This window comes from Leptonychotes weddellii, chromosome 3 (assembly GCF_054177405.1).
Source record: "Leptonychotes weddellii isolate Sample4059 chromosome 3, ASM5417740v2, whole genome shotgun sequence".
Classification (NCBI taxonomy): domain Eukaryota; kingdom Metazoa; phylum Chordata; class Mammalia; order Carnivora; family Phocidae; genus Leptonychotes; species Leptonychotes weddellii.
Window position 1 is genome coordinate 13,901,915 of NC_138371.1, and position 10,513 is coordinate 13,912,427.

Consider the following 10,513-nt stretch of genomic DNA (forward strand, 5'->3'; position numbering starts at 1 on the left):
AAATGTTAAGCTACTGTAACAAAGAGACCCCAAATCTAGTGGCTTAAAGAACACAGCTTTTTATTTCCCTTTCATATAAGAGTTCCAAGGTGAGAAGTCTGGGTTAGTAGGAGGCCCTGCTCCATGACAGTACACAGTAACTCAGATTCTTTTCATCATGACCCTTGCCCCACCCCCCCTGGGACCAAGCCCAAGGTCACTGTCGTCTTCTGCATGATTGAAGCTGGGTGATGGGCACATCTGAAATCCCTGAGTGTCCTGAGCAGCGGCTTAGGTTCCATTAGTAAGAACACAGTCACATGGCCCAAGACAGGCTTGCAAATATTATCTCTAGCAGGACAGCCTATGTCCAGCTTTAACTATATTTCTGTGAAAGCAGGGAGGACAGATTTTTGGTGGACAATCAGGTATGGAAATCAAACCAATGTTGGTTTAAATGTTGTAAAATATAAATCTATGTTATAATTCCACCCATCATCTGCCCAATTTTATCTAGGCAGTCTGTCTTTAATTTGACACATTCTAAATACTCATGTGCAGATACAATTTTTTTTTTAAAGAAAGCACTAAAAATAAGTAAATTCAAAGGGAAACCTGTCATCTCTTTGTTGAATCAAAATGAGGAATTAAAAGAAGTCGATGCCAAAATGCCTTTTAAATGAAAAACTTTGGTATTAACTGCATTATTTTAAATTCTGATTTAGAGTTCTCTCTCTACAGAGCAGGTCACTTCCACATTTCAACCAAACCATTCAGTTTTCAACTTGGCAATATTTCCTAGATCAAGACATATCCAGGGTTGGGATTCTGTATTGGTTATCTATTGCTGCATAACAAATTATCCCACAAATAGTGGCTTAAAATTGGAGCATTTATTATCTTGAAGTTTCTGTGGGGCAGGAGTCCAGGAGCATCTTAACTGGGTCCTCTGGCTCTGGGTTCCTCACAAAGTTTCCGTCATCTCAAGGCTCAGCTAAAGGAGTAGATAGATTAGCTTCCACAATCACGTAAGTGGTGGTTGGTAGATTTCCAGTCTTTGTGGGCCATTAGCCAGAGGCCACCCTCTCTTCCTTGCCATACGGGTGTCTCCATAGGACAGCTCACAACCCAGCAGCTTCCTTCATCAAACAGAGAGAATCCGAGACAGAATCAGAGCAAGACAAAGTAGCCGTCTTTTATGATCTGATATTGGAGGTCACACCCCAATACTTTTGTCACCGTCTCCTTACTAGAAGCCAGTCTGTAGGTCCAGCCCACATTCAACGGGAGAGGGTATAAGACAAGAGCATGAGGGTGCCTGGGTGGCTCAGTCGTTAAGTGTCTGCCTTCGGCTCAGGTCATGATCCCAGGATCCTGGGATCGGGTCCCACATCGGGCTCCCTGCTCGGCGGGAAGGCTGCTTCTCCCTCTCCCACTCCCCCTGCTTGTGTTCCTGCTCTCGCTATCTCTCTCTGTGTCAAATAAATAAATAAAATCTTAAAAAAAAAAAAAAAGACAAGAGCATGAATAGTAGGATGTTTGGATTACCAGGGGCCATTTTGGACACTGCCTACTATAGGTTCTCACACCTACATTAACTTTCTAACCTCATCTCCACAATATCAATATTTATCATCCCAAACAGATATGATACAGAGCCTTGGCCTCAAAGAGCTTCCATCTGTTGCAGAAATAAGATGCACATACACACACAAAAAATGTGCAATGACATGAGAACATGTGTAATGGAATACCTAGGGCATCAGAAGACTAATTTCTAGTAAAAAACTACATGTACCACAGCTGTAATTCTCAAATCTGGGATCAGAATTACCTTACAAATCTGCCACCTTAAAGACAACTGAAAGCAAAAATTATTAAGTTGGAAAAGAGAAAAACAATGAAACTGATAAATAAATCCAAAAAGAGTCTTTGGAAAAAATTAACAAAATCGAAAAACCACTAGTATGACAAAGAAAGAATAAAAGGAAAAGAGATGAAAGCTTAAAATTAGAAATGCTAAGGAAAAATAATCACCAAAAGCAGAGGAAATTTTAAAAGTCTTTAGAGGGTACTTCCCATGTCCCTCTGCAAACAGATCTGAAAATGCAGATGTAATAGATAATTTTTTAGAAAGAAACAACTTACCTAAAATTGGCCCCAGTAAAGAATGTCTAACACGGCAATTATCACAGACCGAGATAAAGGGGCTCAAATTCTCCCCCATAAAAAGAACTTAGCCTAGATAGTTTCACAGGGAAATTCTACCCAACCTTTAAAGAATGGATAATCTCAAAGCTACTTATTCTAGAAGAAAGAATTTTTCAAAATTCCTGTTATTAAAGCCATTATGATATTGATCTCAAAACTGAAAGAGCACCAAAAGGAAAAAAACAGAAGACTCTCACTTATGAGTAGGGTTCAAAAATCAAATATCAAATATCAAATATCAACAGCTGAAATCCAAAGTCCATTTATAAAAGAATGTATTGTGGCTAAGTGAGACTGGTTCCAGTCATAACATGAACAAGCATCATTAAATAACAAAAAAAATCCACCAATATGATCCATTGTATTAATAGTGCTAAGGAGAAAAGTCATATGATTTGTTATATATGTTGAATTGTGTCCCCTCCCCCCAAAAGATATGTTGAAGTCTTAGCACCCAGTACCTCAGAATGGGACCTTATTTGGAAATAGGGTCACAGCAGGTGTAGTTAGTTAAGATGAGGTCACACTGGAGTAGCGTAGGCCCCTGATCCAATGTGACGAGTGTGCTTCTAAGAAGATGGCCCTGTGAAGACAGGCACACAGGGAGAACACCATTGAAGATGAAGGCAGAGATTGGAGTTACGCAGCTGTAAGGAAGGCCAAAGATGGCTGGCAAACCACAAGAAACCAGGAAGAGGCAAGGAGGGACTCCCCAAAGGGGTTTGGGAAGGAGGTGGCCCTGCCAACACCCAGATCTCAGGCTTCCAGCCTCCGGAACTGTGAGTTAAAGAATTCTATTGTTTGAACCCACCCAGTTTGTAGTACTTTGTGACTGTAGCCCTGGGAAACTTGGACAAGCGCATTTGGACACATGCAGAAAAGTCATGTGACAAAAGTCAACACGCATTCTTGTCAAAACCCTTCAGTAAAATAGAAATGGCTGTTGTGTCTGGGGTCAGTGAGCACTTGTGTTTGGTTGGAGGGGAGAGTTCCCGGACTGTGTAAGGGAGTGACATGAGAAAGAGAAATTGTGTCCCTATGTAAGCAGGGGGCCCCAAATGGCAGATTATAAAGTTTGTGGTAGATGTTTGAGGTCATGAAAAGCCATTGGAAAGCAAACGAAGAACCTGAGAAAAGCTGTGTTTCCAGACAATGACTGAGGAGGCTGGCTATCAGATGAATGGTACGTGGGGGCAGGGAGAAGCTGCGCGGCGGGGGTGGGGTGGGGGAGGGTGGGGGGTGGGAGCGTCATCACAGGCCCATGTCAGTAATTCAGATTTCTTAAAGGACTTTCTCAAGTGGAATTTTACTTCATTGCATAGACAAGCAAATGTGAATCTACTGTTTGTTTTTTTGAATACAAATGGTCACATTCTTTACATAATGTTCTTGGTCTTGCTTCTCTTACTTATGATATAATTAGAGATTGTTCTGTATCAGTGGAAGAGAAGCTATATTTTACCAGTCACCCACTGATGAACATTTGGGGTGCTTCCAAACAATGCTATTCTTGACTTGGATGTCATGTTCAGGCAGCTCCGGTCCAGTGTTGGCCAAGGCGCCAGACAGAGCTGATTCTGGTCCCGGAGTACCTTTGGAAGCCCACAGGATGACCATGCGGGTAGAGAAAGGGACTAAACCTGGTCTGGAAAACCTGTCCAACCCAAGGTGAACTGGGTGGGTGTGTTCTCAGAGCGGTGGAGAATCCCAGTAAAGGCAGTTATATGACGACTGCTCGCCTTGTCTACTGAGGTTATTGTAGTGAGAGCTACATTCTTAACACAAATAATGATAACCTCCATGGATTGAATAAGTACTGTGTTAGTTTCCTAGGTCTGCTGTGACCAATGACTATTAACTGGATGGCTTCAGACAACACAAATTTATCCCCTCCCAGTTCTGGAGGCCAGAAGTCGAAAATCAAGGTGTGGACAGGGTTGTTTCCTTCTTGGGGGTTCACAGGGAGGATCTGTGGTGTGCCTCTCTCCTTGTTTCTGGTGATTGCTGGCAATCCTTGGTGGCCCTTGGCTTGTGGGAGTATCGCTCCAATCTCTCTGTTGTCGCACGGGGTTCTCCCTGTGTGACAGTATGTACATTTACTAAGAGGAGGCACTGTTTCAGGCTGGGGCCTACATAAGTTTAACAACAACAACAGAGCCCTTGGATCATGAAACTTATATTTCAGTAGGGAGCATAGCTAATAAGAAATCAAGTAAGATGTAGTTTTAGGGAGGGGTAAGTGCTGTGGTACGGAGCAAGGTGCTGGGAAGGGGGAAGGCATATTAGGTGAGAAGGTTACCTCTGAGAAGGGATATTTGTGTAAAGACCTGAAGAAAAGGAAGGAGCCTGCCCTACCAAGATCCGATAGGGCCATGTAGGCTGTCATAAGGAGTAATACTCCCACTTTACAGACGAGAAGATTGAGGCTCAGAGAGAAGAAACGTGTCCAAAGCTCACAACTGATAAGTGGCAGAAGGAGGATTCAGTGCAGGCCAATGTGACTCCAAAACATACTCTCTCTCTTACTACATTAGCATGCTAGTCCCCGAATTTGTCTTTACTATCTTTGTGTTTGTGTTAGAAAGCGTTCCCATGTGAACGAAGTGCTCACTATATACTCATTCAGTGAAAGGTGACCTAGACTAGGAGTAAAATCTCACCATTTCTAGAGCTTTCAGAGTTTACAACTCATTTTCAAATTGTTGCAGGTAAATTCTACCACTCTGAGAGGCAAGTGGTTTTCTCTCCATTTTAGGTGAGGCTCTGAGATGTGATTTTTTTCCCCAAATTATAAAATGTATTAGATACTTTGTGCAGGGTCTGCGCCCAGGCTGGCTCCCCATGGGCAGGCAGAGGGATGAATTGGAGGGGAGGCCAGCAGTCATGTTTGGGCCATGTGACCTGGCCCCCCTGAGCCAGAGCCGGCTGGCCTTGGGCTGGACACTTGACCCGATTGGGACTCACCAAATGCTTCCTCTTTGGGAATTTGGATTCCAAGACCCCAGGCAGCATCTGCTGAACGAAAGAGAAGAAAACTTAGAAACCAGAGCTTACGACATGGAGCAGACAACTCCGCCATGTGCTGGTGAGGAAGAAATGAGACAGGTGTGCAGGGAAGCAGGCAAGGCGAGCAACAACCCCCCCTCCCCCACCCCGCCCAGGCAGTTCGATGGTGTCTGTTGCAGTCATTGTGAGGTCCTTTCCTGTGCCATCCGCAAATCCTTGGTATTGGATTCCCCATTTCTATTACTCATGGCCTGAAGAGGCCCAACTCAGACATCCAGGAATTGACAGAACACGGAAACTGAGGCTCTCGGACTCAGACTTGAACAGTTTCCCACCTTTCTGTCCCCTGGCAGGGCATCACCATGGCCCCACCCACCTCTTGCTGCTGGAGGCGGCTTCTTGCTGCCATGGAAACCACCGGTCCCCACCCTGCTTCCCTAAACCCCCACTCCGCCCTAGCCCCCTGGGGTGTTGGAGAGGGCAACACCATCTGGGCTTCCTAAGAGATTCTGGAATTCAGTGACTCTACCAATAATATTTCCCCTCAAAATGAATCAAATTGCTTCCTGGGCTTTGCTGGAAATCTAGTCACTTTATATGGGTAATGCATTCTGAGATCCAAGCAAACTTTTGGCACACCACCCTTTCAGAATTTGCAAACTGCTACTTATGAATTTGATTGCTGGCAGGGTTTTTTTTAATGCTAATGTATATCTTTGTACATACACTATGTAAAGTATGATTAATAGCCTCAGCAGACTAGAGACATAGCATTTGTTGATAACTTGACCTAAGCCCTAGGCTCCATGGGCTCTCCGGTTCAGTAACATTTTGAACCAACCATAAAGCACAGACCCCATCTTGTGTTGTTCATGGTGCTACTCTTTTCTTCTAACTAATGAAAACCATTTTTTCTGTTTGGATATTTTCAACGAATCATCAAACATAAATTCTCTTAGGAGGGGAAAAAACCCTTTCGGCTTGGGAGAAATATCAGCTTAAACCTTGCTTTAAAAGAAGACAGTTACAGGTGATGTTCCTGCAAACAGGAGGGCAGAAAGAGGGCAACCAGTAAGAAGAAGGCTAGGGTCTTGGATTTCCCCTGCAGCAGATATTTGAAGAATGGTCCCGTGCACATGCTCTCACAAGCATGAGTATTGGTTAAGAGTTTGATTTCAGTCAGGACTTCTTGGTTTGAATCCAGTTGAATCAAGCCATATCATAAAAAATACTTTTTTTTTCCTAATAAGTTTTGGTGGATTTTGAAGACTTTATGAGGAATAGTGTAAATTTTAGCATGCTATACCTACGTATAGAATCCAAAGGAAGGGAGAGATCTTTCGTACCAAGGAGGTTTCAGTCCTTCTCTTTGTTTGGCTTATGCTTTGATAAAACATGTCAAAACATCAAATAAAGAAAAGTAAGTAATTTCTTCCAATTCCATCAGGCTTGCACTGGGGTTGGTCAAGCTCATGTACTGAGTGCTCCAACGTAAGACAAAAAAAACTGTATTTGACTCTTTACAAGTGGCATATTAGGGATGGTCATTTTTATTCCTAAAGAGCTTTCCCTATGTATATCACTCATTGTTGAATTATTTCCAATAACCAGTTTCCTGGACATTTTATAATACGATTCAATGTACAAATTCAGCTAACATAACACTTTCTAAGACTATGTATTACATAGATCTGGGTAGAAATATCCCACTTGGTTATCAAAATTTTAAAGCCTCTAAATAAGCTTCTGAATTCAAGGAAAGCATTTTTAGTTATACTTCATGCATATATTCATGAATCATCTACAAGCTTTATAAAAGTTGGTTGGAAAACTTCACAGATACTCACCTCCAACACAGTGTCTAATAAACAAAGCAGGTCCCAGAATAATATGGAACAGTATGTACAGCATTTTGCTATTTACCCTTAAGATATTAAAATGCACAAAATACATATTTGTGTGTGTGTGTGCATGTGCTTGTGTGTGCACATACAAAAGAACAGAAGATCGGGGATAAAAACACCCACGTGCTAATGTACACCTCCTGGCATTAGAGAGGAGCAAACAGGAACTTTCTGTTTTTACTCTATGCACTTGGGATTTGTTTCAGTTTTTCATAGCCATGAATTACTCTTGTGATTTAAAAAGATTTGTTTTTCTTTCAAAACTCTTCTAACTGGGGTGCCTGGGTGGCTCAGTCGGTTAAGCGTCTGCCTTCAGCTCAGGTCATGATCCCAGGGTCCTGGGATCAAGCCCCACATCGGGCTCCTTGCTCAGCAGGGAGTCTGCTTCTCCCTCTCCCTCTGCCTGCCATTCCCCCTGCTCATGCTCTCTCTCTTTCTCTCTGTCAAATAAATAGAATCTTAAAAAACAAAAACAAAAACCTCTTCTAACTGGTCTGGCTTGGCTAGTGAGAGAAGTGGTTTCTAAAACACTTATATAAAAGAGATTATTGTGAGTAATTATACCAAGAGGTGACAATCATGGAAAAGTGCCCACAAACCACCAGATATCACAAGCTCGTCTTTCTCACACAGGTAACCATTCCCCTGTCACACTCACCTGATTGACAATAAAAAAATTTTGAACATGAGGTCTAGAGGCTTTTGGGTTTTCAATTGGGTAATTTAATACATCATATTGCAGAGAGAAGGACCTTGGGCAGTGAGGGGGGAAAATGGGGAGGACATAGAATCCCTCAGGCTCTCAATGTTCTTTATTGTTGAGGGCAGCTTAATAACGATCCTTTAAACCCAAGCATCTGTATTTCTATGTCTACAATGGGCAGGTGACCAATCTGGAACCGGCCTGAGCACACAGGACCAGCACCCACTCTCTCCAAAAGCCCCGAGCCTCAGGCTTGCCAGGATAGGTTCTCAGAATCAGGGCTACGGCCCGGCTTCAGCAGACAGGCTCCCTGAGCACAGTCTACAGAAAAAAGTCAGAGCTAAGGAAGTGAGTTCGAGAGCCTTCAGAATCTGGCCGTGATCTTAAAAATGGACTTAATCGCCAACCTTTAAAAAAATCAGATGGGGGTGCCTGGGTGGCTCAGTCGTTAAGCATCTGCCTTCGGCTCAGGTCATGATCCCAGGGTCCTGGGATTGAGCCCCCCATCAGGCTCCCTGCTCAGCGGGAAGCCTGCTTCTCCCTCTCCCATTCCCCCTACTTGTGTTCCTTCTCTCGCTTTGTATCTCTCTGTCAAATAAATAAATAAAAACTTTAAAAAAAAAAAGTGAAACTGACTTACAAGTTTAAAAAAAAATAAAAAATAAAAAATAAAAAGTAAATAAAAAAATCAGAAGATTGTATGGACAATAGACATTTTTAGCCCCTCTTTAAAAACTGGAAACTCTGATATCACTGGGCCCAGATTCATTGTTGGCAACGCTTACCTGAGCTGAATATCTACTGCTCTCTCTAGATGGGGCACCATGCTGGGGTTTTCTACAGTTCTCCTCACTCTGTATTATTTTGCATCCTTTCCTCATTGCTCATTTCATTGCTAGCTTGGTCCCTGAAGCATCTGGGTTTACAGTCACTGCATGTAAATCAAGGAAGGCCAATGCTGCTCATTAACAATGCTGTCCATTGGAATACCGTCTCTCAATGGTTGATACAAAAAGAGATCCCCATCCCTTACCTGAAGGAATCTGGAATGCAGTAGAAGAGACAGGACAGGCAGCTGTGTCATTAAATCTAGTAATAAATGTGGCTCCCAAATCTTCTCGCCTTCCTTAAGCATAGCTGGTAACAAATCAGTAAGTGATCCTGTATTTGAATTTCCTTGATTGAATTTCATCCATCTGGACATTTGTGGAACTTCACTTGAGGGTATGTTTACACGTTGGCAATTTTAATAAGGATATTGTCTTGTTCAAATAACACTTATCTCCCCAGAAAAATTAGCCAGCGTGCTAATTTATAATTTTGCTCATCATGCTTTCTCATTGCTAATAGCCTTCTTTACTGAATTCCCTCTCCTATTGCCAGTAATTCTGGGAGGCAGAATGATCTGGCATATCCCTCGTTCAAATCCAGGCCTTTCATTTAGTCTTCGGTCAATTCTCTTAATTCTCTGAGCCCAGGTATAACCCTCTGTAACCATGGGGAATATCATTCCATAGCCTACTTTTTTTTTGGAGCATCATAGAGTTTTCTCCAGATGCCCCAGTTTTTTCCTATCCGCATTATCGTTGACTCAGCTTCCCCTACGTCGTCATTTGGCTAATTCGCTCTGTGAGGTGAGATTCAGAGCTTTGTTGGAATACTGCAAAATGGCCTCACGCTGACATGCCTGGCCGACGTGAGGTTCAGAAGAGCTGTTTTCATGGTCAGTGAGGGCAATGACAGGAGGCAGACGGAACAACCAAACACACTTTGATCTCTGAACAGTGCTTGTCACCCGTGAGTTCGAGAGTCTCAAGTACTAACCGCTTCTCCAGTGGTTTTTATTGTTGATGTAATGTCTCAGGAAAATACCAGCGTATGACTTGGGTAACAAATACCCGTGGAGACATCAATCCACATTCTGGTCACGAATGGAATTTATGAACCAGGGTAAATACTATTTGTAGAAATGAGGTCATTGGTAGCTGTGGGTTTGTCGAATCGTGGAAAGAATGCTGGAGAGTTCTTTCAGTTGGTTGGCGGATTGCTTCCACACACGTGAGCTTTTAATTCATACGAGACAGGAAGTTGCCCCCCTCTTTTTGGTGGGCGCGAAATCCTCTCCCGAGCCTGGGTTAAACAGTCAACTTCCTTTTCTGGACTCGGTTAACCTTCACTTTGGTGACTAGTTTTGGGGAGTAGCAGAGTTGAATGTGTGCTAGTGTCAGTGACCCATGAACAGTAAACATCACCCACATCTTGCGGGCTTCTAGGAGAAAGTGCCAGAGCCAGAGTCCAGGGCCAGGAGCACCCACAGCACCTGCCAGCACCTTCACAGCTAAAATCGTGGGCCTTTGCTGGCCTTCGCTGTGTGGAAGGAAGAAGGAGAACAATTTTTTGGTTATTGAAGTTAATATAATTTCACCTTATAGATTCATGTCTTTTCTCCGATTTTTTTTTTTAAAGATTTTATTTATTTATTCATGAGAGATAGAGAGAGAGAGGCAGAGGCAGAGGGAGAAGCAGGCTCCCCACGGAGCAGGGAGCCCGATGCGGGACTCGATCCCAGGACCCTGGGACCATGACCCGAGCTGAAGGCAGACGCCCAACCGACTGAGCCACCCAGGCGTCCCATCTCCGAATTTTTTAAAAAAAGAATCCTTCTAAGCTCTCCCTTTACCACAGGGTTGGAGGCCTCAAGACAACATTT

The 10,513-nt window shown here is 43.2% G+C and overlaps 1 long non-coding RNA gene across 1 annotated transcript; it reads right to left on the reverse strand.

Annotated features, from left to right (window-relative positions):
• Positions 1-57: 57 nt before the first annotated feature.
• Positions 58-10,160, reverse strand: LOC115944374 (uncharacterized). Its single transcript, XR_014143365.1, has 4 exons — positions 8,837-10,160; positions 5,155-5,202; positions 2,652-2,773; positions 58-1,118 (listed from the first exon to the last, which is right to left on the reverse strand). It is a non-coding gene; the product is annotated as an uncharacterized LOC115944374 (long non-coding RNA).
• Positions 10,161-10,513: the final 353 nt, after the last annotated feature.